Raw genomic sequence first — 27,824 nt, 5'->3', positions numbered from 1 at the left:
AAAGATGGCAGGGCTAAGACAAGAATCTAGATTCTCTGACTCCAAATAGAATTTTCTGTCAGTATGCTGAAATTCTTTTTTTACCATGCTGCCTCATTAGAATGAATCAGTCAACCAGCTTCTGCATTTCTCCCTTGATCTATCTACCTACTGTTCTCACTCTGCTTGGAGGAATGACTCTTTTATTTGATCCTGGCAGTTTTGCAATTCCAGTTATTTATTTATTTGTTGGTTTGTTTATTTACACTGAACTGGTTAAAAAAATAGCACATTTCTCTCTTTTCCCATATGTTGGTAAATTCTCCTTTCCTCTGTCAACTCCCCCCTCCCCTGGCCCATTCTCCTCACCATTTTTTCCTTTGTTGATGTATTAGTTGCCAAGGCTCAGTTTTCTTAGTACTGATGAGTCCATTTGTTCTTCAGATGGGTAGAGAGCACATTCTACATCAGTTGAATCTTACTTGGAAGGTGAAGCACTTAATTTATTAATTTTAACGATGATTATAGTGCATGTTGTCCTCTGCTCCAGTCATGAATCCATAATCCAGTCAGGCACATAATGGTATCAATTCGGATCAGCTGGAATTTAATATAGAAAGAACATACAAGTGGAAAAAGTGATGCTCCTAGAAAACGGGTGGTGGAATTTAACTTAGGATAAAAGGAAATAGAGATAGAAGGAACCTTGGAGATAATCTAGTTTAGACTTCTCCTCCTACCAAAGAGGAACCTGACTCACCAAAGGCCACTTAGCTAAGAAATTACGGCACCTGGATTCACAACCTGGTCCTCTGATTTCACTTTCCACTAGACCAAGATACACCATGCTGCTTTTATAGCTGAGTTGCAGGATCATAGAATTTAAACCTAGGTGAGACCCAAAGAAACATCCAGGCCAGTTTTCTCATTTTTTTCAGAGAAGGAATCTGAGACCCAGAAAAGCTAAGCATGTAGGTCAATGTGACAAAGATAAATAGTAGGACAAGAGAGTCTTAAAAGATGAATCTCCAATTAGAGAAGGAAAGGATCAAATTCCTTAAAATCAAGGGACTCTTTGGCTGTATCTTTGCATTCCAGAACTTACCACAGTGCCATATTTATGGAGATGTGTGAGAACCTGTGATTTCATTGGTACAGGGAATTCACAATGAGGAAATGCCTTTATAATCCCAATTCAGATTAATAACTGCTATTTATAGACTTAAGAGGCATAGTGGATAGAGTACCAGGCCTGGAGTTAGGAAGACTCATCTTCCTGAGTTCAAATTTGATTTCAGATACTTACTAGTTATGTTTCCCTGGACAAGTCATTTGTTTGCCTCCGTTTCCTCATCTATAAAATGAACTGGAAGAGGAAATGGAAAACCATTCCACTATTTTTGCCAAGAAAATTCCAACAGGAGTCACAAAGAGTTGGACATTAATAAAAAATGGCTGAACAACAACAAATTCAGAACCTTAGAGAGTTGCTTGGGAGTACTGAGTGGTCACATAAGTCACATAGCCAGTATATGTCAGGCAGGACTTGAAACCAGGTCTCCTTGACTCTGAAGAGAGATCTCTGTCCACTAACTACAGGCTGCTAACTCCTTGGCTAAACAGCACCAAATGTTTTTAGTGAGAGCCATGAGATTAATGGCTACCAATCCATGTAGTCGGCACTTAATGAATATTTTTTAATTAAACTGAATTCATCTTTATATCATATCTGCCATGGTGTCTAAAAGATGGCTATGCACAGAAGAGATATTTAATAATTGCTGATTAATTCAAGCAGAGAAGATCAACTAGCAGGTGGTAATTTGGGGAGGGAGAAACTTCAAGTGAGATGAGGTCAGGAGGGAATGTGCACTCTGCTTTGGAATTCCTGGACAAGATAGCATCTGCTGTGTTGGAAGAGAAGAGGTAAGAACAGATGACCCAAATGTTTCCTTTCAGTCTGGGGAAGCAATTCTCTTCCAGGGGAGAGAGCCAAGATGGGATTGATAATGGCTTTTGGTCAGTAGTAGACCTGCAATGGGGGCTCAGATGGGTATAGCTTGCAATAGCATTTTCTGTCCTTTGAACATGCTACTATTTTTTGTAAGTTTTGCTTTTGTAGGTAGCTCTGTGATCAAGCTCACTGAAACAAAAGTTTGGGGGTGATTTTATAACTTTCATTGGGTGAAATACTTTTTTTGGTGCCAGTTCAGAAAAGAACTAGGCAGCGAGCCACTGAAGGCTTAATTACTAGATCATATTAAAACAAGGCAATTTAATTGCAATTAGTGTTATAATAATTTATTTATAAAATGCCAGTCTATACATTTATATCCTGTAACCCATTTACTTCCAGCCTGGTACTATGTGTGCCCCATTAAATTGTTAAGTACAAGGTCATTAACCTGCAATTCCACTTGTGATCATGTTATTAGATTGCCTTCAGTTTCCTCTCTGGTTGGGACTGAATTGTTAAGCGCTCTTAGGTCATTTATCTGTAGCTATTTAATTTCTCTGTGATCATCCAAAGGCTCTTATTATTGCTAATTAAGCAGGTGTGACCTGGGCTGAAAGCAATTGGCTTCCTCTGAACATCTGGTGGGGTTCCAAAATTGGGTCAGGCCTCTTTAGCTTGCAGCAGTTCTTCATATTCATCTCTGGCCATTAGTGAGTTTGGAAGCTCTACCCAGACCTTCATGTTCTGGATCATTAGAGATCTTGGTGCCTTTGAAGAAGCCCTCACTAGCCCATACACAGTGTTATGGACGGTCTTCCAAAGCATAGTGCTATCCACGGGCTGGCATTTCTCCTTGAATGGGGTAGGGGAAAGATGGTCTGGGCCGTTCATTAAGTTTCTTGGCAAGCAGCATGTACAAAAAACCAGAACTAATGGTGGGGTTTCATCCCCATGTAGATCAATGGCTTCACATAGATACAAACCTTTGTCTTCCAAATACAATTGAATCTCTGACTGGCTGATAAATACATGCAAGTGAGTGAAAGCTTCTGGGTAGTTCAGTATAAACCCATTTCCACTGCTGAAAAAAAAATGAACCCATTCCTACTACTAGAAAAATGATTTAATATTCTCCTGACAGGTGAGTCATCCTTGGCAGGGAAGGACAGAGCATCATGAACAGGATCGAGTGAACCTTGAAGTTTAATTGACCAAGAGAGAAGCACATGGGAGGAAGGAAAGCAAGCAATCTTGATCCATCTGCAGTAATCCAACCCCCTTGCTTGTATGTTTGTGTGTAGAAGGGTCTGAGACTCCATTTGTGTAGTTCTCAACGATCCAATTTGTGGGTTATCCAAGTCTCCCTTTTTCTTTTCTTCTCACTTTCTAACTGTTTATTGGTTATCTTACCATTCATTAATGGTTCCTTCAGAGGGTAAAGCTGGGGCAGGAAGAGAAATCTGGACTCTAAGTAAATACCTAACTACCGTCCAGAAGAGGTCATCATATTTTCTCTGGAGCTGTGGCAGGTGTGGTCATCTGTGTCAGCTGCTGCATCCTCACTGTCAGCCGACATTGATTGAGATCATACATTCTGAGCAGCGCTAAAAAATATATCATCAGGGAACACTCGCTTGGTAGCATTCATATCAACTTTTTATTGAATAAAAGGAGAGTTGCAGGAGGAAATCTGGCATTCCTTCCAGGCAGTTATCTGTAGGGTCCCAGGACTCCTGAAATCTGCAATGCCCACTGGTGAAGATATGTTAGAATTTCCACCAATTTGGAAGCTCTTAAAATGGCCCTCCAGACCTATGACCTTAAATGGGGGCAATCCAGCAGTGAATGTAATTGTGAACTTTTTATGCAATAATCATCCTGAGCTTAATCAGCATTGAATCCTCAATAGGGCTTGAGCATGATAAGATAGCTAGATGACCCAGAGGATTGAGAACCAGGGCTGGAGTCAGGAAAACTGATTTTCCTGGGTCCAAATCTTTTCTCAGACATTTACTAGCTGTATGATACTGGGCAAATCACTTAACCCTTTTTGCCTCAGTTTCCTACATGTAAAATAAGCTGGAGAAAGCAATAGCAAATCAGTAAGAAAACTCAAGAAAATCCCTATTGGGGTCAAGATGAGTCAAACATGACTAAAACTACTGAACAACATCAACAAAATTGTGCAATATAAGTCATTATACTTCTGTTCTAGTTTACATAGTTACTTCCCAACTGACAAGCAGCTAATTTGTTTCCAGTTCTCTGTCACTAAAAGACATTTCAATTATAAATATTTTTATGGAACATTTCTTCCTATCTTTGACCTCTTAGTCATATATCCCTAGCTATGGGATTGCTGGTCTTGGTTATCTTGTTATGATACTGAGCTCAATTTTCCTTTCCCTTTGTTTTCCCATTATATTTCTTTGTAGAGAATATGCCCAGACATTGACTTTCTTCTCATTACTCATTGATTAGTATTTTGTTTAGGTATTGATGATATCTCCTTAACAAGATGTGAAATTCCCTTAACAAGGTTAACTCTGATAAGGTATGAACTCCTTTGTCTTGTCCTGGGGTACTCTGTTGGCTGCATATTGAAGACATTTGATTTGTAAACTTGGACCAAAGCAGCTAAGTGGCATAGTGGATAAAATGCCAGGGGTGGAGTCAGGAATGTGTCCTCAAACACTTACTTGTTGTGTGACCCTTGGCAAGTCTTTTAATCTTGCTTGCCTCATTTTCCTCATCTGTAAAATGAGTTGGAGGAGGAAATGGCAAACCAGTGTCTTTGCCACGAAAAGCCCAAAGAGGGACAAGAAAAATTGGACATAGAAACAGTTAGATAGCTTAGTGGATAGAAAACCAGGCCAGAAGATCAGAGATCTTGAGTTCAAATCTAATTTCAAAAATTTCCTAGCTTTATAACTGTGGGCAAGTCACAACCCCAAATACCTAGCCCTTACCACTCTTTAGCCCTGGAAATCATTCTGAGACAGAAGGTAAGTTTTTTTCGTTGGGTTTTTTTAAGAGTTAGTCATAATCAAATATGATTCAAAAACAATAAAAAAAAAAAACTTGGGCTACAGCTTTGGAGTTGGTCTTCAAAGATGAAGAGAGAGAATAAAATGTGGGATGCTGTACAGAGAGAAAGTGATTGGATATTTGAGAGCTCATTTCCCTAGAGACTTTGCATGGTTGTTCACTTTGGAGAATCATGGGAAAATAGGCTGAATCTCCTGAACAATCAGAGTAATTCTTGAATTAAGCCTCTGGGGCACAGTAGAGGGTTAGCTAGACCAGATGGATGAGTTCCTGAAAAAAACAGGAGATCTAGCTGAGGAACAGATAGAGCCACCGTATAGATGAGCAAATCTGGACATTTTCCTATGTCAGGAACGTGAATTTTATTAATTGTAAAGAGATGGACCTCCTGCTTACCCTGAGTGCTTTCTCTTAGCACGGAGGCCTCAGCCTCTAGGTTTTAAGTCTAGAGGATTATAAGGGTCACTATTGATGGATGGAGAATTATCTTCACTGCTTATAAACTCAGGTTCAAGTTCATTGCTTTTTGTCAGGTTGTCAAGTTAAATGAAACATCATGTATTTGACAATATTTGATGCGTATGTTTTCTTTTTGCCTGAGGATTAGAACATAAGTTAAGGTTCTTCCTGCCTTTCTTTTTCTCTTCTCTTCTTTTGCCTTTTTTTTTAGGGGTGGGGTGGAGGTGGGGGTTTGTGACTTAGACATGAGCCAAATCCTAATGTTTCTAGGAGAAACCCTGGCTTGGGGTCTGAGCCAAAGAATTACTTAGTGAAAAACCTCCAAGATTTAACCCATGTAAGTCCAGACAAGAATTTCAGTTTATATTTGATGTAGCAAAGACCTTATACTAATATTTCAATTTAGATTTTTTACAAGCAGCCAACCTTACTCTTTGGGGAATTAGAATCCTAGAATTTTAGAATACAAATAGATAAAGTAATGGAAGACTAAAGCACTAAAGCATTTATTTAGTGCTTGCTAGGTATCAAACACTGGCAATATAAATACAAAAGTTAAGACAGTCCTTGCTTTCAAAAAATCTACATTTTGATAGAGAAGACAACAGATATAGGGAAAAGGTGACCAGGAAGTATATTTTCCCTTGGAAGTTTATAGGCAAAGTGAGTAGAGTCATAGGAGATTATACTGACAGCTTTCCATTAGCAAGGACATTGTTAATTTGATTAGGGTTCCAGAACTAGAAAGCTGGGAGACAGAAGATTCAGGGGGTGGAGCAGCTAAGTAGCACAGTGGATAGCACCTGGCTCTGGACACAGGAAGACCTGAGTTCAAATTTAGCTTCAGACACTTACTTAGTTATATGGCCCTGGACAAGTTAGTTAATCTATTTTCCTCATTTTCTCATCTTTAAAATGGGGATAATCGGGGGGCAGCTGGGTAGCTCAGTGGATTGAGAGCCAGGCCTAGAGACAGGAGGTCCTAGGTTCAAATCCGGCCTCAGACACTTCCCAGCTGTGTGACCCTGGGCAAGTCACTTGACCCCCATTGCCTACCCTTACTAATCTTCCACCTATAAAGTCAATACACAGAAGTTAAGGGTTTAAAATTTAAAAAAAATGGGCATAATCATAGCACCTACCTCTCAGGGTGGTTGTTAAGGATCAAATAACATAATATTTGTAAAATGCTTAGCACTGTGCCTGGAACATAGTAAATGCTATGTAAATATTAGTTATTATTATTTTTAAAGTGGGTAGAGAGGGGGTTTATCTAGAGGATATGTAGTAAAATAAGTGGCAAAAAGGGAGAAATTTCCAGAGACCTGAAAGAGTTAGCCATTCCAGAGCAAGGAAAGGGACCGTAGAGATTCAACTTCCTCATTCAACAGATGAGAAAACTGAGACCTAGAAAGAAATGACAGACTGTGTGATATAATTTTAGGGGTACCCTAGAAGAGTCCCTTTTACTCTACAAATCCTTTCTTCATCTGATCTAAGATGGTTTCTTTTAATGAAGGACAACAACATTTTTCACTAAATAATTAGAGTTAAGTCTTAAATCTAAGTCTACCTGCCATGGGGAAACTTGGAGATAGCTGTTCTATTCATTTTTTGGTTGTCCAACTTTTCATGACCCCATTTAGGATTTTCTTGGCAAAGATGCTCTAGTGGTTTGTTATTTCTCCAGTTCACTTTATAGACGAGGAAACTGAGGCAAGCAGGGTTAAGTGATTTAGTCAGGGCAATACAGTTAATAAGAATCTGAGACTGGATTTGAACTCAGGAAGAGAAGAATTCCTGATTCCACAACCAGTGCTCCATCCACTGAACCACTTAGGTGCCTTCTAGCAGGAAGATACATATTCACAATAAGAACTTTACTAGATCCTTTGGTGAGTGGTGGTAATTTGAGGGATGAAAGTAGGGTACTGGACACTTGAATGGAAAAAGAAGTATGTTTTATAAGAAACGAAGATGTAGAATACAAAGATGGGAGACTTAGGTCATTAGACACATTTAAACTGTTAAAAAAAATTTCAGGGTCAGCTCTGATTTCCTATATTCTTCCAGACTTACTGGAAGCTCTTTGAAAAATTTTTTCTCATGGGAAAGCATCTCGGCATTCTAAGGCTCTGGGGTGAGCCTGCTAAGTCAGGGCCTTTGCCCTGTAATAATAGTCAAGAAGCTTTGCTTCAACATGCTTTGGGGGGTTGGGAGGGGGAAGTAGGGAAATGGGAAAGTCCTCAATTGCCTCTCCTTTCTGATTAGATGGCTGGAGAGCAGAGCATTGAATTCTCCTTCAGACCTTCCTCAACAACAACAACATCAAGAACAGTTAGCATTTATATAATACCTACTATGTGTCAGGCACTGTGCTTAGTCCTTTGGAATATCTAATTGGATGCCTGCAACAACTAGGGAATTTAGCTTCTATTTTTATACCCATTGTACAATTGAAGAAACTGAAGCAAAAAGAGTTTCAGATTTTATGGAAGGCTTGAATTTTTCAAGCTAACTTCATTTAGTATCAGCTGTTTTGCTTGGTTTCTAGTCCAAAAACATCATGCCCCTGAGCCAGGCATCTTTTGGTAGCTACTCTTCTCCTCCTTTTTCAGTTTCTTTTTGTGTATGGTCTTCCCCCATTAGATCAAGAGCTCCTTGAGGTCATGGAGCATCTTTCTTTTCCTTACTTGTATCTCCAATACTTAGCACAGTCTTGGCACATTGTAAATGCTTTATAAATGTTTATTCAATATTGATTGGCTTTTCTAGGCTTGGAGCTTTGATGCCTCATTCTGTCTTTGACAATTTAGTAGTGAAATAAAGTGTTGATAAAACAACTCAGAGGATAATGTCTATATGATGACCTTTTAAGTATCATAAATCTAATATCATCAGAGACCAGGCAATAGGAGTAGCCCTGGAGTCATTTGATCCCTCTAAGCCTTTCTTTTTTTGTTTTAAAAAATCATATATTATGTTACTGTTCTTGCCAAGTCTGCCAATCAAACCTGACTCTGTGTGGAGAAGTTTCCACCAGTTCCCTTGTCCCTCTGCATCTGTTGAGTATTATAGCTCATCTCCACTACATATGGTTTCTGAAAATTAGGACTACTCTTATCCCTCCCTCTATATGCTTTCAAAATGTAAAACTCATCATCTTAAGAATTATGATTCTGGTAATGATCAGCCCACTTTCCCCCCTGACACCTCAGAAAACAATGTACAAAAACAAAAAAATAGAAAATGTTCTTTAACTGTTCTTTCCAGGGTGGGAGGATAAAGAGCCCTCCTAACTTAGAAGTGACTCCTGACCACTAGATCCCTGACATTTAATTCAGGGAAATGGACTGACTAGTCTCTTTTCTGCATTCAAATTAACACAATATCAACCAGATTAAGCAGGATAATTTACCTCCCCCTTTCTAAGGGCACAATTCTGGCTACTTGGGAAAAAAAATCCTTGGTTTGACAGAATGAAACCTCATGCTTTGGGACTGCATTGGAATTTCAATTAAACTTTGAAATACAAAAAGTGAAGGGAGTAATCTGTTTCCATTAAGTGTGGTCTCCCTCTTGTCTTACTTGGGGAGGGAGCTGAGCAATGTGCTTATTGTTCCCAGCAATTGGAGAGTTCTCTGGGCTTGTGCAAAGACCAAGCTTTTGTCATTCTGCCCTTGGGCAGCCCATAAAGAAAATTTCCATTTGTATTGGTAGGAAACCATTTTGTATCTTTACTTTCTCCTACCTCTCAATCCCCCTCCCCTGTAGAGGGAAGGGAATAGTGAGTTTCTAGACAGTTCAACATAAAAAAAAAAAAACAATCAGATCATAACCCCGAGAAATGTCAAGCCTTTGAACTCTTGTTAAGAGAGATGTTCTATATCCAGCTCTCACATAGCTTGGGAATAACACACTACTGTCTAAAAAGTGCTTGGCATATCTTGAGATCTTGATCTGATGGAATATGTGTACATAAATTGGGATTTTGATCATCTGATGTAATATGTATACGTAAAGAAGTATATACATACATACAACAACAACAATAACAACCAACATTTATATAGTGTTTGTAGATGCTGCTATTTTTCCATCATATCACCCAGAAACCATTTTCATTTGGAAAAATTTTTCTCTGGACCAAATTCTAAAAACAATATTGAAATGTCATTCACTGTATTTATTGGGTGATGAGGAAGTTCATTATCAGTATGTTTATGTTACTTTACTTTATTTGGGACTGCCTTCCCCTCACAGAGAAACTCACAATAAAAGAGCCAAGGTTCAACTATGATTATGGATCCATTCTTTTCTGCCATATTTGTTTATCCATAAGGGCTCTGCTTTGCACCATAGGTTAATTTATATCTAATAGTCTGGGATATGTGATTGACTAATACCTTTACAAAAAACCCCAAAAGCAAAACAAAATGAAACAAAAATAAGGATCTTACTAAATACTAATATCTCTACTTTGATTCATCAAGCTTCTTCCACCTATAACCCTGATCTCTTCCTGTCTCTTCCCTGGAAATAGTTGGTTATTTTCAATGCCTAATATAGTCTAAGAGCTAGAATTTGGGTATGCTTTCATGGTTGATCATGGTCTTCTTTTCCTGGAAACTTTGCTGTATAGAAATTTGAACCCTCAGAATTTGACCAGCTTGTTCTACAGACACATTTTTTTTAATGTGTCTTTTATAGAGTTTTCAGTTTCATATAAGCTACTGAATTTGTTTGCTTCATTTTCTTTCCAAGAAGAAGCTTTAAAACTGTAGGTACTAATTCTGTCTTTATTGTTCAATAGGTTTCACACATTTGGGGTTATTTTTCCATATGTACATAAACATAGAATAACATCTATGCACATATGTGTGTACACAGACTTGTCACCATGTGTCTTTTAGCTGTGAGGTTGGACTAGAAGCACTAAAATTTCCAAGAAGGAACTGGCAATTATTTCTTTCTAGTTTCATCTTGGTCAAGAAAGCTCTAGTCCTCTTTCTAAAATCCCCCCTTCTTCTTCTCTTTGCTGTTCCCTTCAGTGGGAGTATAGGTGGAGAATCAAAAATAGCCAAGTCTCCATCTCCTTGGGCCTTACTCTGGCAAATGCAGCTCTGTCAACTCATTCCCAGATATTGGCCTGTGAAGGAAGAGTTGAGATGCTCTCCTGACCAGGAGTAGAGAGGAACAAAGGTCCATCGACAGTTATAATTTCACCCCCAAACCCTCTAATCACAGGTCAATTTGGGCCTACATGTGGTTGGAAGTTGGAATAAACAAGGAGTGAGAGCAGAAGGAATGGGTGTCTTGAGGGATTGCTTCAAGAGAGTGACCAAGGACTCACCCCATCCTCCAGCACTTAGCAGTGGTGACCATTCATTTTCCCTGGACATTTGCAGTTGCAGTGGTTCCTCTCTTTGTAAATCAACAGCCTTTCCTTTTGTTAGCTCTCTCCATTCACACCTCCCAGAGGTAATGCCCATGAACTTTTCCCATTAGTTTCCTAGTGTGTTCCTCCTGGGTGCAGAAAGAAATGGATTTTATGAGATAGTTTTCACTACACAACAAACTCAAGGCATTGGGGAGAGCATTCCATCACTGGCTGAGAGAAAGTGAGTGGGGCTGGAGGAAAGAAATGGGACATGAAATCTGGCAAAGTGTCAGGACTACAGCCATCAGTCCTGTTCTCCTTCACCAGCCCTCGGCAGGGAAGCCCCTTGGTAACAAGTTTAACTATTGAGAGCTGTTTCCAGACATTCCTGATTGATTTAAAAAGCAATGGATAATAAGGCCCCCTCCAAGCGTCTTCAGGTTATGTTTCCAGATGCCAGGTCCAGCAGCCAGTTTCATTATAATAATATTATAAGTTATGTTGGGATCAATATTTGACAGTTTCTTAATAAAGTCCTAGACCTGAGCCCAGAAATTGCAGGGTAGAAATAGCCTAAAAGGGCTAGGCAGCTGGCAAAGTGCCTCTGAGGCTTGCCAGGTGGGGATGAGCCTGCTATGCCCCGGAGTGTACTTTTTCCCCCAAGTGTAACAAGCAAGGCTGGCCAATGGTGGTTCAGTCCTTCAGGTATTTGCAGGGGGTTCAGTGGCAAATTCATTTTTTACACAAGGAATTTTAGAGATGATTATCATTCTTCTGGGACTCCATACTCATGGAACTTGGGGAGCAATGAGGGCAGAAAGGGTAAGATGGGCATCTTACTTCATCAGCAAAACCAGGGGCATTATCTACAAGAGATCCATTTCTCCCCCAGAGGAGCTCCATGCAAGCTTCCCCATAATTCAGTTTGATCATTCAGCAATTCTCCATTCAGTATTCACTGAGGGCCTATTGAGTAGCCAGCAATAATTGAGCAGAATACAAAAAAAGACAAGTTTTGCAGGGTTTCTGCTGTCCTGCATCTTCCAATCTAGATATAGAGACCAGACCTACCACTACATAGCATATGTCTTCTAGAAGGATAGGAAAAGGGACTCTGGAGTAGAAAATTTCCCCTACTAAAGCAGGTTGGTACTTTGTCTGCAACTTGTAGTCTTAGCAATAAACAGCATAATATAAAATGTATAATAAATTTCTATTATTTATATAAATTAAATTATATTTATATGCATATACTCAAATGAGTAATCCAGCTGCTAAGTATTATCAGGAAAAGACTAAAAATAAGTTTAAAGAAAGAGATCTTTGTAGACTAGAGTAGTGAGGAAATTCAGAATGAAGAGTTAGGATTTGAACATTTAATTATGGATAGTAATTTGGTACTCAGAAGGAAAGAAGGTAGTATTCTAGGTAGCACAGAATAAGCAAAATCTTAGAATTTGTATAGGAATGGAGCACACAATTTTACAGTGAGGAGAATATTATAATTATAACAAATGGGACAGCTAGGTGGCGCACTGAATAGAGAATTTGGCTTAGAGTCAGGAAGACTTATCCTCCTGAGTTCAAATCTGGCCTATTTTTGTTATGTAATTTTCCGTGTTTTCATTTTTGCTTATGTACTGATGAAAGATTTTTTAAACATACATAAACTAATGGTTTCAGTTGTAAAAAAAAAAATACTAGCGAGGTGACTCTGGGCAAGTAACTTAACTTCGTTTCTTAATTTATAAAATGAGCTGGAGAATGAAATGGAAAGCCATTCCAGTGTCTTTGCCAAGAAAATTCCAAATGGTGTCACAAAGAGTCAGAAACAATTGAAAAATGACTGAAAAGGAAAAAAAATGGTTGCTCTGGGACAGAAAAAGTTCCTCTTTGTTTCAGTGATCTGTCCAGTCATGCAAGTAGAAGTGTCATAGGTGGGATTCAACCTTGGGTCTTTTTAATTCCAAATCCTTACATGATAATTGAGGAAAAGTGGTGGAAATCAATAACCATTAGGGGGAGTAACAGCTAATGAAATCTATGGATCTCTAATCAGTTTGATATTTTTAGTTGCAAAAACAAACTAGGATTACAAAGGAAACACACTATATTGAAATATAATTGTCAAAAACATTAACATAAAAAAAGTGCATGGACTCTAATCTCTGCTGCAGTGAAATGGCATGAACAAAAGAATAGGTAGGATGGATGAGGCCAGTTATGAAGGTTTTGAGGGCCAGACTGAGGAGCTCAGCCTTTATCCTATAGATAGTAAGAAGCTTTGGAAGTCTCAGAGCACAAGAATTAAAATTCAATACAATATGCATTTGTGAAGAGCCTATTGCATGCAAAGCAAAGTGCTAGTACAAAGACAAGAATGTAAAACAGCTCATCTTCAAGGAGTTTACATTATACTGGAAGAGATACACTATAGAGTAGTTAGCATTTGTATAGCACTTTAAGGCCTACAAAGCACTTTCCAAATATTATTTAATCCTCACCACAACTTGGTGAGGTGGGTACTATTATTATTCCCACTTCACAGCTGGGGAAACTGAAGCTTAGTGGGTAAGTGACTTGAGTACTTACACAGTTTCTAGATAACTGAGGCTAATTTCCATACCTTTCTTATTCCAACTCCAAACATGAGTATTGAGGAGGAGCAATTGGTAGCTAGGTGGCTCCATGGATAGTGCACTGGGTCTGGAATCTGGAAGACCTGAATTCAACACTTATGAGATATGTGACCATCAGGAAGTCACTTAACCTCTATTTGCCTTAATGTACCAGACAAAGAAATGGCATAACACTCCAGTGTCTTTGCCAAGAAAATCCTGTAAACAGTGTGGTCCATGGGGTCATGAAGAGTTGGACACTATTGAATGACAATATCATCAATAAAACAGCACCAAATAGAGGAATGGAACAGCCAGGTGGTCTAGTGGGTGGATAGAATATACTGCATCAGGAGTCAGGAAGACTCATCCTCCTGAGCTCAAATCTGGCCTCAGGCACTTATTAGCTCTGTGATCATGGTCAAGTCACTTAACTCTATTTGTCTCAGTTTCCTCATTTGTAAAATAAGCTGGAGAAGGAAATGGCAGACCACTTCAGCATTTTGGCTGAGAAAATCTCAAATGGGGTCATGATCAAAATGACTGAATTACAACAAACCAGAGGAATCGGGAAAATTTCACTTGGGAAGTAGATTCCTAGCTAAATCTTGAAGGAAACTAGGACTTCTGAGAGACAGAGAGGACGAAGGGCATTCCAGGTATAAGAGACAGCCTGGAGAAAGGCACTGGGGCAAGAGGGGAAATGCTGAGTTTGAAGAACTGCAAGGGGTCTGATTTGAAAGAAATGGAGAGTATTGGGAGGGAAATAATATGCAATGAACCTGGAGAGATGGGCTGGTGAAGTAGAAGTACTCTAGGAATAGCTATCTGGAAAGTATGTAGAAATTGGGACATAATGCCTTATGTCTTAGCCTCACCTTGCCTGGATCTCAAGTTTACACATGTACTTTCTTTTCTTCTGACTTTAATTATTCCCTTAGCTTCCCTGCACTCCCCTCCCTAGAGTTTAGCTGAGAGAACTGCATTTATTTTAAACACAGTCTTTCCAAGTTTTGATTTAGAAACTCTGTTCTTTTACTCTATGCCTCACACATTTCTGGTCGCAGTCATGTATATTTCTTAGATTGTATCTCTAAAACACGAGTTCATAACCAGACGTCCACAGATGCTTCCACCCAGGGTTCCCTGGATAGATCTTAGTTCATCTCTGAACTAGGTGGGTTGTGGGTAGGGAAATTAGCTCTTTCTTTTTACTAACCTCTAACTAAAATTTAGCATTCCCACTGATGATGAATGCAGGTAATAAACATTACTTTGAGAAGATGGTCTTTAGACTTTACCAGCCTTCCCAGGGAGTCCAGGACACTCATTAAGTTCAGAACTCTGACTTAAAGGATAGGGCTTTATAACATGCAGACCTGTTGGGGTACAAAAGTCTTTTGATGGCAAGGAATCTAATTCACTTATAATGCTTCTCTTTTTTTCTTGCCCTACATATCTTTCAAGTATGGTGTTAGAGAGGATGGAGGAAAGTTTTGTATGTATGTGAAGAAGCCCCCTTAGTTATCATAGCATCTAGAGCCAGAAAAGACCTTACAAATTATCTCTTTTATTTTTCTTTAAAAAAATCCATTAGTATTACATTTCCTTTTCTGGCTAAGCAATAAAACCCATTTTTGCATAGATTAAATGGTGGCATTGGCTTTGGGTTTGATTTTTCTCCTCCTTCCTGCAACCACTGACTTGTAATGAGGCTCTCACTTCCCACAAAAGCCCAGAGCCCCATGTTGCAATTCCTGTTGTGGTTTCCTCAACATTGATTGTCCAGCAAGGCTTTCAGGGGACTCTCTCATAATGTGGATTTGGGCCCCAAAGTGGTGTGGTTTGCTGAGAGATCCCAAGTTTACCACTGAGATAAATATCTCCATTGCTAAAATGTTGGAGTGGATAAAGAGTTTAGCTTTTATGGCACCCCTGTTTTGAACAGGAGGAAGGAATGAGGAGATAGGACCTCCACCAAGCTTAGCCAGAAAAGCACGAGCTTCCTTTAAACCCCTTTTATGTCACATGTTATTTCTGTGATGCCAAAACTCCTCTATCTAGTAGTTTTGTGCTGGCACAGCAAAAGGTGGGTAGTGGGGACAGGTTGTCTGTTTCTTGCTCTGTATAGTGCTTGGCTACAGTTGACTCTCAAGTTGTGCTATTTAGGGTTTCTTTTAGTGCTCTGTACTGTTCACTAGCTATTACTATCCTCCTCCCCAGTAGGTTTGCCACTGAGATCATGAGGCCCCAAACTCATGGAACCATAATCTTGTAGAGTCAATACATTTATATATAGAAAGCCATTGTATGTGCAAATTGTGAGTGCACAAAGGGGAATACTGAAGTACAAGTGCTCTTTGGAAACCTCTGTGGTAGTCAGATAGATACATGAGCTTCAGTAACCATGTCACTTGGGATTCCCAAAATGGGGACAGGGAATGAGGCAGGTGACTGACTCAACTTTCATTAGCTACATACTGTTTCTGGAGCTGGGGAAGAAATACAATGAAGAGTGGTTGTATGTGCTTGGCTGGAAGGGGTAGAGAGAATTTCTAATAGTCTTCACCATAAATGAGTCCTCAGTCAAGCAAATTTTTTTCTTTCCTTCCTTCTTTCCTTCCTTCCTTCCTTTCTTCTTTCCTTCCTTCTTTTTTCCTTTCTTTTTTCCTTCCTTCCTTCCTTCCTTCCTTCCTTCCTTCCTCCCTTTCTTCCTCTACATATCTATCTATACAATGTACCAATATAGCATAAGCATATGCACAAATATATGGATGTTTATATATTAAGAGAGAGACCTATAGACATATGTACAAATATATCCTTTAATAATTTTTGTGTTCAGAGGGCAGGGTTGGCTCAATCTTCGTTTTCTCCCATTTTTAATTCCCATCAGATTTCATCTCTTACAGTAAGTATCTGATAATCTTTCTGCCTTTAGCCCTGATTAGACTCTTAGTCAACCTAATGGCCTAAGAAATAATTGGTGGGCATGCTGAATTACTGCACATTGAAGTTGTACTTTCACTTACAAATCTAGGCCTAAGACAAGAAAGAAGTTAATAGTCAAAACATGAGTTCTGAGAAAAGCCAATTTCCTTTCCTGCAGATGGTTGACTTTCTTTTCCCCTGTTTGCCCAGGACTGGACTTTGGTGTCATTCAGTCTTACCCTAATAAGAATTATTGCACCAATAATGGGTAGTCATATTTCTCTTATTATGGTTTATAATAAAAGGAGTAATGCCTTTGACAACGAAAAATCCTTGCTTTTGAGCAGCCACACTCAATCAGGGAAAAAAGACCCACCAAAATACATTTGATCTGGGGGTGAAAGGTGCCATTAAAGAAAGAGGCTAAGGCAAGGTCCCCAAATTGGGCATAGAATAGAACATCGTCCTTCTAAAGTTTTTTATTGAGCTGAAGGACATGTTTTATGAAGGTAGCGCGACCTTGGATTGCTAAGGCTCTTCCTGACACCTCTCTCCCCACCCCTCACGTCTAAACCCATTTACGACTAAACACATAAAGTGTGAGTTATAGAGAAAAGAGTAGGCTGTGTGAGCACGCTTGCTAACCATTTCAGGATTAGAACGATTCTAATTCTTCAAAGGAGCAAATGTTCCTGTTGCAGTATTGAGTGCTACCAGAGAGGCCAAGTTATCTTTTTAGGAACAGAAAGTGAAACAAAACCAATTGCAACTTTTTGAAAGAAATAATAATAAGGGTTAGCATTTAAATATCACTTTAAGATTTTCAAAGCACTTTATATATGTTATTTTGTCTAATTCTTAAAACTTGATAGAATAGGAATCATTATTATCTTCATTTGACAAATGAGGAAACAGAGATTTAGAAAGGTTTAAGTGAAGGGTCCAGAGTCACAGTGCTATATCTGAGGATGTCTTCTTAACTCCAAGCCCTACAAACTATCCCTTGCCATTACCTCCCTGCCTAATTTCTTATTTGTTCTACCTAGGTGCCTTATTCCAGTGTCTTGATGATAAAGAAGAATTTGGTTGTTTTTTGTCATCAAAGGAAAGGTTGTGCTGGACCAGAACTTAACCATTTTTCTTCTTACCTCTCCCATGTCTCTGCATTTGGAAGCATCCATTGATTTCTAAGTAGCTAAGTAGAGGCAGCTAGGTGGCTCAGTGGATGGAGAGCCAGGCCTAGAGATAAGAGGTCCTGGGTTCAAATTTGACCTCAGATACTTCCTAGATGTGACCTTAGGCAAATCACTTAACCCTGTTTGCCTATTCCTTACCACTCTTCTGCCTTGCAACCAATATTTAGTATTGATTCTAAGATAGAAAGTAAGGGTTTTTAAAGAAAGAAAGAAAAGTAGCTAAGTAACCTTCTCTAGATTTTCCGTCCTATGATGATATGAATTTTTTTAATAATAGAATTAACAGAATTTTCTTGGGGGTACTCTATGCCTGTCAACCATGGAACATTGTGATCTTCAAGGAATCAAAATTATTGATAATCCAAAGAACAAAACAGAGAAGGCAGCTAAAGCAGGTGGTATGGAGGGTTTAGAGCTTGGTAGACATTGAAGATACCAACATTGCATCCTGGGCCATCACTATTCATCCTGATTTTTGTCTTACCATTGGACTTTTTTTTAAAATCCTTAACTTTTGTATATTGGCTCCTTGGTGGAAGAGTGGTAAAGGTGGGCAATGGAGGTCAAGTGCTTGCCCAGGGTCACACAGCTGGAAGTGTCTGAGGCTGGGTTTGAGCCTAGGACCTCCCGTCTCTAGGCCTGGCTCTAAATCCACTGAGCTACCCAGCTGTCCCCTTACCATTGGACTTTGATGACTCTGGAAGAGAGAGTGAGGCTGATGTTTTTCTGCAACTCTAGCTCACATGTCCAACCCATTCATAAATGAAGATTTCAACCCATGATGCCATTGGTCCTCTTCAAAAATGAAGGACAAACAACAACAACAAATAATCTATCATATACCACTTTCATAAAAGTAGTCCAAAAATATGATCAAAGAAATATGTGATTGGAAAGGGGATAAGCTAACTATGTAGAAAGAATGAAGGACAAAAGATGGATTGCTTGTTGCTTGAGTGGTGTCAAAAAATGGTTAAAAAAACTTAAGAAAGTTTTTCTTTGAACAATTGAAAAGATTATCTCTAGAGGATATATTGGAAGACAATGACCAGAATTACAAAGGAGGTTAAAGTATAGCTATATTGAGATCTCTACTATCTGGAGTATCCACATTAATGAGGTTAAGGAATCAACAAAATATAAGAAGTATCAAAGACAGGGTTCATAGCTTATTTATCCATGATTCTCCCCTAGTGCCTAGCACAATGTTCTCCAAGTAGTAGATGTTTATTAAGTTTAATAATAGATTTAATAGATGTTTAATAAGTGTTTATTGCATTTAATTTTCTTATCCTCAAATCTTCCCCATTTTGCCCCAACACTTATTGAATTCCTACTTGTTTGTGAAATTATATTTGGTCTTTTAGTAAATATAGTTAGGTGGTACAGTGTGTAAAGCATAGGACTTGCAGAATGACATGAATTCAAATTCTAGACATTTTTTAGCTGTGTAATTCTAAGGAAGTCACTTAACATCTCTGTCTCAATTTCTTCATCTATAAAATGGGAATAGTAGCAACTACCCAAAAGGGTTGTTGAGAGGCTCAAATGAATATGTATGTAAATATGTAAACATGAGTATATATACAAAGTCCTTCACAAATTTTAAAGTGCTATATATATTATTGTTGTTATTCAGAGCAGATATGGGAAGGGGTATGACACAGCAAGGTTTGGTGCTCTAAGAAATCTGAATATTGGTTATGGATCACTTGATAATGCTGAGCAAGAAATTTCATTTCCTAGGGACTCAGTTTCTTCATCTCTTAAATGAAAATGTAGGAATAGATTTTTAGGGACCCTTTCAGTTTTATTCTATTCTATGTCATTAAGATATTGGGTATTAACAGTAAAGATAATGAGCTTGTTTTTGTATTTCAAAGAATAGAAAAAGAGCTATTCCTTTTTTTTTTATTTCAAAGAATAGAAAAAGAGCTATTCTTAACACTAATCTAAGTACCAATTATAAACCAAAGGTTGAATACTCCAGCAGTCAGGAAATTTTGAGAACTATTCTGAGAAATGAAGTTATGCATGTGATTGTAACCTCTCAAAGTGGCTCTATCTAAAGCTATAAGACAATTCAGAGTGGCCCGAGGCTGTTAAGGATTGTGTAGTTTTATACTAAAGTAGACAAAGGAAATTAAAATTTTTATAAATGTACCAATCCAGCTTTATCTGATATTAGGCACTTTTGATGACAGCAATCATGAGTAGGTTAGTTAAGGACAAATATAAGAGTTGGTGGATTTTGTGCATGGCATTATGATCAGAAGAATAGAAAATATATTGGATGACAGAATACAAATACCTTAGATGACAGAATCAGGACTCACAAATACTTTGGCAGTTTGAAAAAGTGGGCTAAAGATAAGATGAAATGTAATAGGATTGCAAATAAAGTCCTGCATCTCAATTCTAAAATTCAACTCTATAAGTACAGGATGAGAGTAAATGAAATTTCCTAATAATTAGAGCTACCTAATTATGAAATGGGCTCCTCTACTGGAGGTCTTCAAGCAAAAGGTGTATGATCACTCATCAAGAGCAACGTAGAGAAAACTCTTATTTAGGTGAGAGTGAGACTAGGTTCCTTGTGAAGTTCTTTCCAACCATGAAATCTTGAGAATTCTGTGAATTTCTTGAGAATCATTGGCTACCCTCATGAATCATTGGCTACCCTCATGAATCATTCCAGATGTTTCTTTCTGGATGGTTCTTTTCCCTCTCTGGGAAAAGGGACTTGTTTTTAACAAGCCAGCCTCAGATAGTATTTGCTGCTCCTTAGATTTGACTATTGCTATAAAGAGCAATGAAGTTGGTGATGGTAGGGGGAACCCTCCATTTAAAGAGGATTCCATACAAGTTAGGGGCAGAGTAAGGGGTTTGGATTTGTCCTAACTGAGTTCTGTAGGGCAGAAAAATATGCATGCACTGCAGAATTAGTGATTGAGATGAACTAAGAGAACTCTGCCCATCTTAGTCCCTTGTTGCTTCCCCTAGGACTAAAGTACTATGCTCAATCCCTTGGCTTCATCTTTCACTAACTGTCTTCCCCCATTTTGGATTTGGATCCTAATTCCTCCATATCTAATCAGTTGCCGGGTCTTGTCAATTTAACATGTATCACATCACTTTCCTTCTGTCCACTTTTCATGGCTACCACTTTAATTTAGGCTCTTATCCCCTTTCCTTTGGACTGCTGTAAGTAAGTAAGTAAGACTGCTTTTAGTCTTTCTCCTTTCCAGTCTATTTCTGGCATAGCAATCAAATTAATATTCCTTAAGTACAGATCTGGCCATGCCACTCCCTTGCTAAAAAACCTTCCCTAAAAACGGTGTTCTCTCAAATAAAATACAAATTCCTTAGGTAGGCATTTAAGTCATTTATAATCTGATTTTTAGCCTCCCATTCCAGACATTTCATGTTATTGGAACCTAGATGGTGCAGTGGTTAGAGTGCAGGCCTGGTGTCAGGAAGATGGGAGTTCAAATCTTACCTCAGACACTATCTGTGTGACTTTGAGCAATTTACTTAATCTCTTTTAGTCTTAATTTCTTTATCTGTAGGACTGTTGTCAGGATCAAATGAGATTAATAATTGTAAAGTGCTTAGACAGTGCCTGGAACATAGTAGGTGGTTTGTTATTAATATTGTTGTTGTTCCTGCTGTTAGTATTATTGTTTAGCATACCTTTGTTTCTAGGCAAAATGCCCTAGTTACATTTGACAAACTTGTCAATCCATTTTCCATATCTTTGCCTTTGTACAGATTGTCTACATACCTTGAAATGCCTCCCTTCACATGTCACTTTGAATTCTTAGATTCCTTTAAAGTTTAACTTGGGTGCCATTTCCCATAGAAGAATCCTTTCCTAATCTCCTAGTTGCTTGTGTTATTTTTCTTCTATATGGTACATATTGTACACTTATTTTAGGTAAATAGATAAGTATTATCTGTTAGGTAATTAATTAAATCTAAGCTATTTTGAGAATATAAATTCCTCAAAGGAAAGGGCTGCTTTCCTTTTTTCTTATTTCCAGAGCACACACCAGAAGCCTTTTCACATAGTAGGCATTTAATAAATGCTGCATGAATCAATGACTGATATTGACCCTTCTTCTGCTTTGTCTATCATTTACTACCACAAGTTCTTCATCTTCATGACCCAAACATATTTCTAGTCAGTGATCTTAGCTTCCCTGCACAGATCTTGGGCTGGTTCCTCTCTATTCTGACAGTAACTTCTTGACTGTGATTATGCTATTCTTTCTTCTTTTCAGGCTGGGAAGGGACCAACCATTGGATGGAAGTGGATTAGCTTCAGCCTGTGATTTGTTTGTTCAATTATAGAATGGTTTGCCATTTTCTTATCCAGCTCATTTTACAGGTAAGGAAACTGAGGCAAAAGGGTGAAGTGAATTGCCCAGGATCATATAGCTAGTTAAGTGTCTGAGGACAGATTTGAGCTCAGGAGAATGAGTCTTACTGACTTCAGTCATGGCACTCTATCCACTGAGACACCTAGATGTCCTCACCCTGTGGTGGGAGAAACATTCATAGTCAAGTCTCCCAGCTCTAGAAGTGGGCCAAGGGGAGAGGAGATGTTTGTCTTTGTGTTGCTTTGGTGTTATATATACCCCACTGAAGCTTCAGAAATGCAAGCCCAGAATAAAATAGGCAAGTTCAGATAATAACCAGGATTGTGGCTTCTTAATCAAATGTCATTTCCAGATATAGCCAATGCAGGTATTATTATTTTTTTTACTATGCATATCTGTCAAAAGGTGTTTTTTTTTTAATTTGGGTGGGGAAAGGTGAGAGGGAAGGAAAATGAGAGTTTACTAATTGAGAAAAGAAAAATAAGATAAAAGTTTAAAAGTTTTGTATGGGAATGAGGAAAGGAGAAGGGATGGGGAAAGGAAGAAGGGATTGAAAAAGGGAAAAGAAAAACAAGAATCTGACTAGCTCAATAATAACTGGATACCTCCAGAGGTCAAACTAGTAGTTCTATGGGGCAGCTAGGTGGTGCAGTGGATAGAACACTGGTGCTGGAGTCATGAAGACCTGTGTTCAAATCTGGCCTCAAACACTAGCTATGTGACTCTGGGCAAGTAACTTAACTATGTTTTCCTCAGTTTCCTCATCTGTAAAATGAGCAAGAGAAGGAAATAGAAAATCACTTCATTATCTTTGCCAACAAAATCCTAAATGGGGTTATGAAAAATTGGACACAACTGGAATAACTGAACAACAAAAAAGACTTCTATGGGATCAAAAGGCTTCTAGTCTTTCTTTTCTTCTTACTGGGCCCATTGCTTAATTTGAAAATTTTTTCTCTTAAAAAATTTCCTTCAATACAGTTCCTAGTAACAGTCAATATTATAATCTCTCTATTTTTTAAATTATGTTTTTAGAAAAATTTTTCCCATGGTTACATGATTCATATTGTATAATTGGAATTTGGGAGATGCCATTTAAAAGTATGTTATATATTTCCTATGGACATGTGAGAGACTTTGAAAATACATTTCCCATGATTCTTCATGGCAAACAGGAAGTATGATGATGTAAGAGAGGGGTTAAATCTCCTGGGTGAGTAGGAAGTCGCTCTCTTAGCTAGCAGGCGCGGGAAGAGATGAGAGGTAAAAATGGCTGAGGTGGCAGTTTTGAATACTTACAGGCTTGTGGTCTAATGATTTTATCCCTATCAGCATGGCTTTAATTAAACTATTAATTTCAATTATTATATCAGTCTTTATCATTTTTAAGCATAACAATATTCTTCCTCTCTCTCCCCCCCACATCCCCAAACCCCCAGTAGCCGATGAACAATTCCATTGGTTTCTTCCTATGCCATCGATCAAGACCTATTTCCATATTATTGATAATTGTTCTAGGGTGATCATTAAGAGTCTACATCCTAATAATGTCTGCATCAATCCATGTGTTCAAGCACTTGTTTTTCTTCTATGTATCCACTCCTGTAGTTTTTCCTCTGAATATTGGTAGCATTCTTTTCCATAAATCTCTTGGAATTGTCCTGGGTCATTGCATTGCTACTAGTACAGAAGCCCATTACATTCGATTTTACCACAGTGTATCAGTCTCTGTGTATAATGTTCTTCTGGCTCTGCTCCTTTCACTCTGCATAAATTCCTGGAGGTCATTCCAGTTCACATGGAATTCCTCCACTTTATTATTCCTTTGAGCACAATAGTATTCCATCACCAACATATACCACAATTTGTTCAGCCATTCCCAAATTGAAGGGCATACCCTCCTTTTCCAGTTTTTTGGACCACAAAGAGTGAGGCTATAAATATTTTTGTACATGTCTTTTTCCCTATGATCTCTTTGGGGTACAAACCCAGTAATGGTATGGCTGGATCAAAGGGCAGGCATTCTTTTAGCACTCTTTGGGCATAGTTCCAAATTACCATCCAGAATGGTTGGATCAATTCACAAGTCTACCAGCAATGTATTAATGTCCCAATTTTGCCACATTGCCTCCAACATTCATTACTCTCCCCTGCTGTCATTTTAGCCAATGTGCTGAGTGTGAAGTGATATCTCAGAATTGTTTTGATTTGCGTTTCTCTAATTATTAGATTTAGAACACTTTCTCATGTGCTTATTGATAATTTTTATTTCTTTATCTGAAAATTGCCTATTCATGTGCCTTGCCCATTTATGGATTGGAGAATGGCTTGATTTTTTTGTACAATTGATTTAGCTCCTTGTACATTTGAGTAATTAGACCTTTGTTAGAGTTTTTTTGTTATAAAGGTTTTTCCCCAGTTTGTTGTTTCCCTTCTGATTTTAGTTGCATTATTTTTATTTGTACAAAACCTTTTTAATTTAATGTAATCAAAATTATTTATTTTATATTTTGTAATTTTTTCTAACTCTTACTTGGTTTTAAAATCATTTCCCAGAGATCTGACAAATATACTATTCTGTGTTCGCCAAATTTTCTTATAGTTTCCTTCTTTATATTCAAGTCATTCACTCACTCTGAATTTATCTTGGTGTAGGGTATGAGATGTTGATCTAAACCTAATCTGTCCCATATTGTTTTCCAATTTTCCCAGCAGATTTTGTCAAATAGTGGATTTTAGAAAAAGAATACTTAAATAATCCTATATCAGAAAAATAAATTGAACAAGCCATCAAAGAACTCTCTAAGAAAAATCGCCAGGGCCTGATGGATTCACAAGTGAATTCTATCAAACATTCAAAGAACAATTAATCCCAATACTATACAAACTATTTGACATAATAAGCAAAGAAGGAGTCCTACCAAATTTCTTTTATGAGACAAATATGGTACTGATTCCAAAGCCAGGCAGACCAAAAACAGAGAAAGAAAACTACAGACCAATTTCCCTAATGAACATAGGTACAAAAATCTTAAATAGAATACTAGCAAAAAGACTCCAGCAAGTGATCAAGAGGGTTATCCATCATGATCAAGTGGGATTTATACCAGGAATGTAAGGATGATCTAACATTAGGAAAACCATCCACATAATTGACCATATCAACAAGCTAACAAACAAAAATCACATGATTATCTCAATAGATGCTGAAAAAGCCTTTGAGAAACTACAACACCCATTCCTATTGAAAACACTAGAAAGTATAGGAATAGAAGGGCCTTTCCTAAAAATAATAAACAGTATATATCTAAAACCATCAGCAAGCATAATCTGCAATGGGGATAAATTAGAAGCCTTTCCAATAAGATCAGGAGTGAAACAAGGATACCCATTATCACCTCTATTATTTAACATTGTACTAGAAATACTAGCAGTAGCAATTAGAGAAGAAAAAGAAATTGAAGGTATTAAAATAGGCAATGAGGAGACTAAACTATCACTCTTTGCAGATGATATGATGGTCTACTTAAAAAATCCTAGAGAATCAACTAAAAAGATAGTCGAAATAATCAACAACTTTAGTAAAGTTGCTGGATACAAAATAAATTTACATCAGGATTTCTATACATTTCCAACACATCATAGCAGCAAGAGTTAGTAAGAGAAACACCATTTAAAATCACCCTAGACAATATAAAATACTTAGGAATCTATCTATCAAAACAAACACAGGAATTATATGATCACAACTACAAAACACTTTCCAAACAATTAAAAATAGATCTAAACAATTGGAAAAACATTGATTACTCATGGGTAGGCTGAGCTAACATAATAAAAATGACCATTCTACCCAAATTAATTTACTTATTTAGTGCCATGCCTATCAAACTACCAAGAATCTTCTTTACAGAATTAGAAAAAACTATGACAAAGCTCATTTGGAACAACAAAAGATCAAGAATATCAAGGGAAATGATGAAAAAAAATGTGAAGGAAGGTAGCCTAGCAGGACCAGATATTAAATTGTACTAAAAAGCAGCGGTCATCAAAACAATATGGTACTGGCTAAGAGATAGAAGGGAGGATCAGTGGAATAGACTTGGGGTTAATGACGTCAGAAAGACAGTATATGATAAACCCAAATGTTACAATCTCTTGACAGAGATGGAAGACCATCATCTAGGCCAGTGATGGGCAAACTTTTTAAAGAAGGGGCCAAAGGAAAGGAAATGCTTATCTGTCGGTCTCTTTCTAAGGCAGCTCTTTCAAAGTTTCATTGTATTATATCCTACTCATTGTAATCGTCAGATTAGTAATAATGTAGAGTGGCCAGAGAGAACATTTCAGGAGGCCGCATCTGGCCTGCAGGCCTTAGTTTACCAATCACTGGCTCTAGGCCATGACCTATCCGATAGGGCAATAAAAAGATAGATTTAGAGCTGGAAAGTACCTTAGAAGTCATTGAATCTAATCCTCCACATTTTACAGGGAACTGAGAGAGTTGCCCAGAGTCATATAGCTAACTGGTATCTGAGGTAGGATTTGAATCCAAGTTTTCCTGACTCTATGCATTCTGCTACTATGTCATGCTGATTAAAGCCTACTCCTTACTAGCAAACTGCAGATTTCTTCTAGGACTATTGTGTGTTATGCCCAATCCACTGACAATAAAACTGTAAATCAATGGATCTGTGAAAATTAATGGATCTCTAGTAGTGGGATGGCTCCAAGATGGAGGGTATCAGTCCTTTTGATGTGGTTGCTTTCGGATGCCTAATAAGCTAGCTAGCTTTAATGGACCAATTTATGGAATGCTTACATTAAGTTGGCAAGAATAGAGCTGGCACAGATTCTCATGAAATGGAGAATTTGTTTTTCTTTGTCTCTTACAAAGGATATACTTAACTATTTTCCCCCCACTGGAAGGGAAGTTGGAGCAAGAGAAAACAATATTTTTAATTGAAAAAAAAGTTTTTAAAAAGAACACTGGAATTGGAATCAGAAGACTTGAATTCAAATTACGCATCTGAAATTTACTGACTTCCTGATTTGGGGCAATGAGGATATTGGATCATTTGGTAGCTAAGGTACTTTCTAGTTCTAGGTTACTGAGGCTATAGTATAATACTCAGGTTTTGATACTACTAATGAGAAGAATCTAGAATTTCTTCCCCCAATTTCCAGCTTGCTATACTAATGAGAAGAAATAACTCTCTTCACTAAGACAGTCTTTTGAGCCTAGCATGGTTACAGACCCTGTTGTTTATCCTTTATTTCAAAGAAGAGGTCTAATGGCATCATAGAGTGATATCTTGACTTGCCCATGAGTTGGGTTTAAATGTGGCAAAATCCTCATCTTCACCCACTCTTCCAGAGTCATCAAAGTCCAGTGGCAAAACAAAAGTCAAGACAACTGGTGATGACCTGGGATGCAGTGGATTACCATGGCATTTTAGATGTCTGAATATTCTCTTAGCACTACAACTCACCTACTTCAGCCACCTTCCTCGGCATTGGAAAGAATTATTCTTATCTGCCCATTCCACCAGAAAAAGTCCTCACATACTTGGAGTAGCCATCCCCTTAATTCATTGATGGGTTTGAGTCCTGATGGTTACCCTCAATCTGGTTTAGCCAGTCTGCTGAGCCATTTTTATTGGGCTGTGGCTACTTTACATGTTACAACTTTTTTGGAGCCACAGGTGTGAGTTGGGTGAGAGATGGTCACCAAAGGTGGATGAGGTGCATTGAAAAGGGCTTAGCAGGCTCTCACGTCAGAGGTGCTAGTCCTTCTCCAACACCCATACATCCCAGTTACAACTTTATTTGAGTCTAGGAAGGGGATGAGTAGGAGACAGAATTTCAAATGAA

The sequence above is a fragment of the Gracilinanus agilis genome, chromosome 2 (genome assembly GCF_016433145.1).
Source record: "Gracilinanus agilis isolate LMUSP501 chromosome 2, AgileGrace, whole genome shotgun sequence".
NCBI lineage: Eukaryota > Metazoa > Chordata > Mammalia > Didelphimorphia > Didelphidae > Gracilinanus > Gracilinanus agilis.
This window is presented reverse-complemented; position numbering follows the sequence as displayed.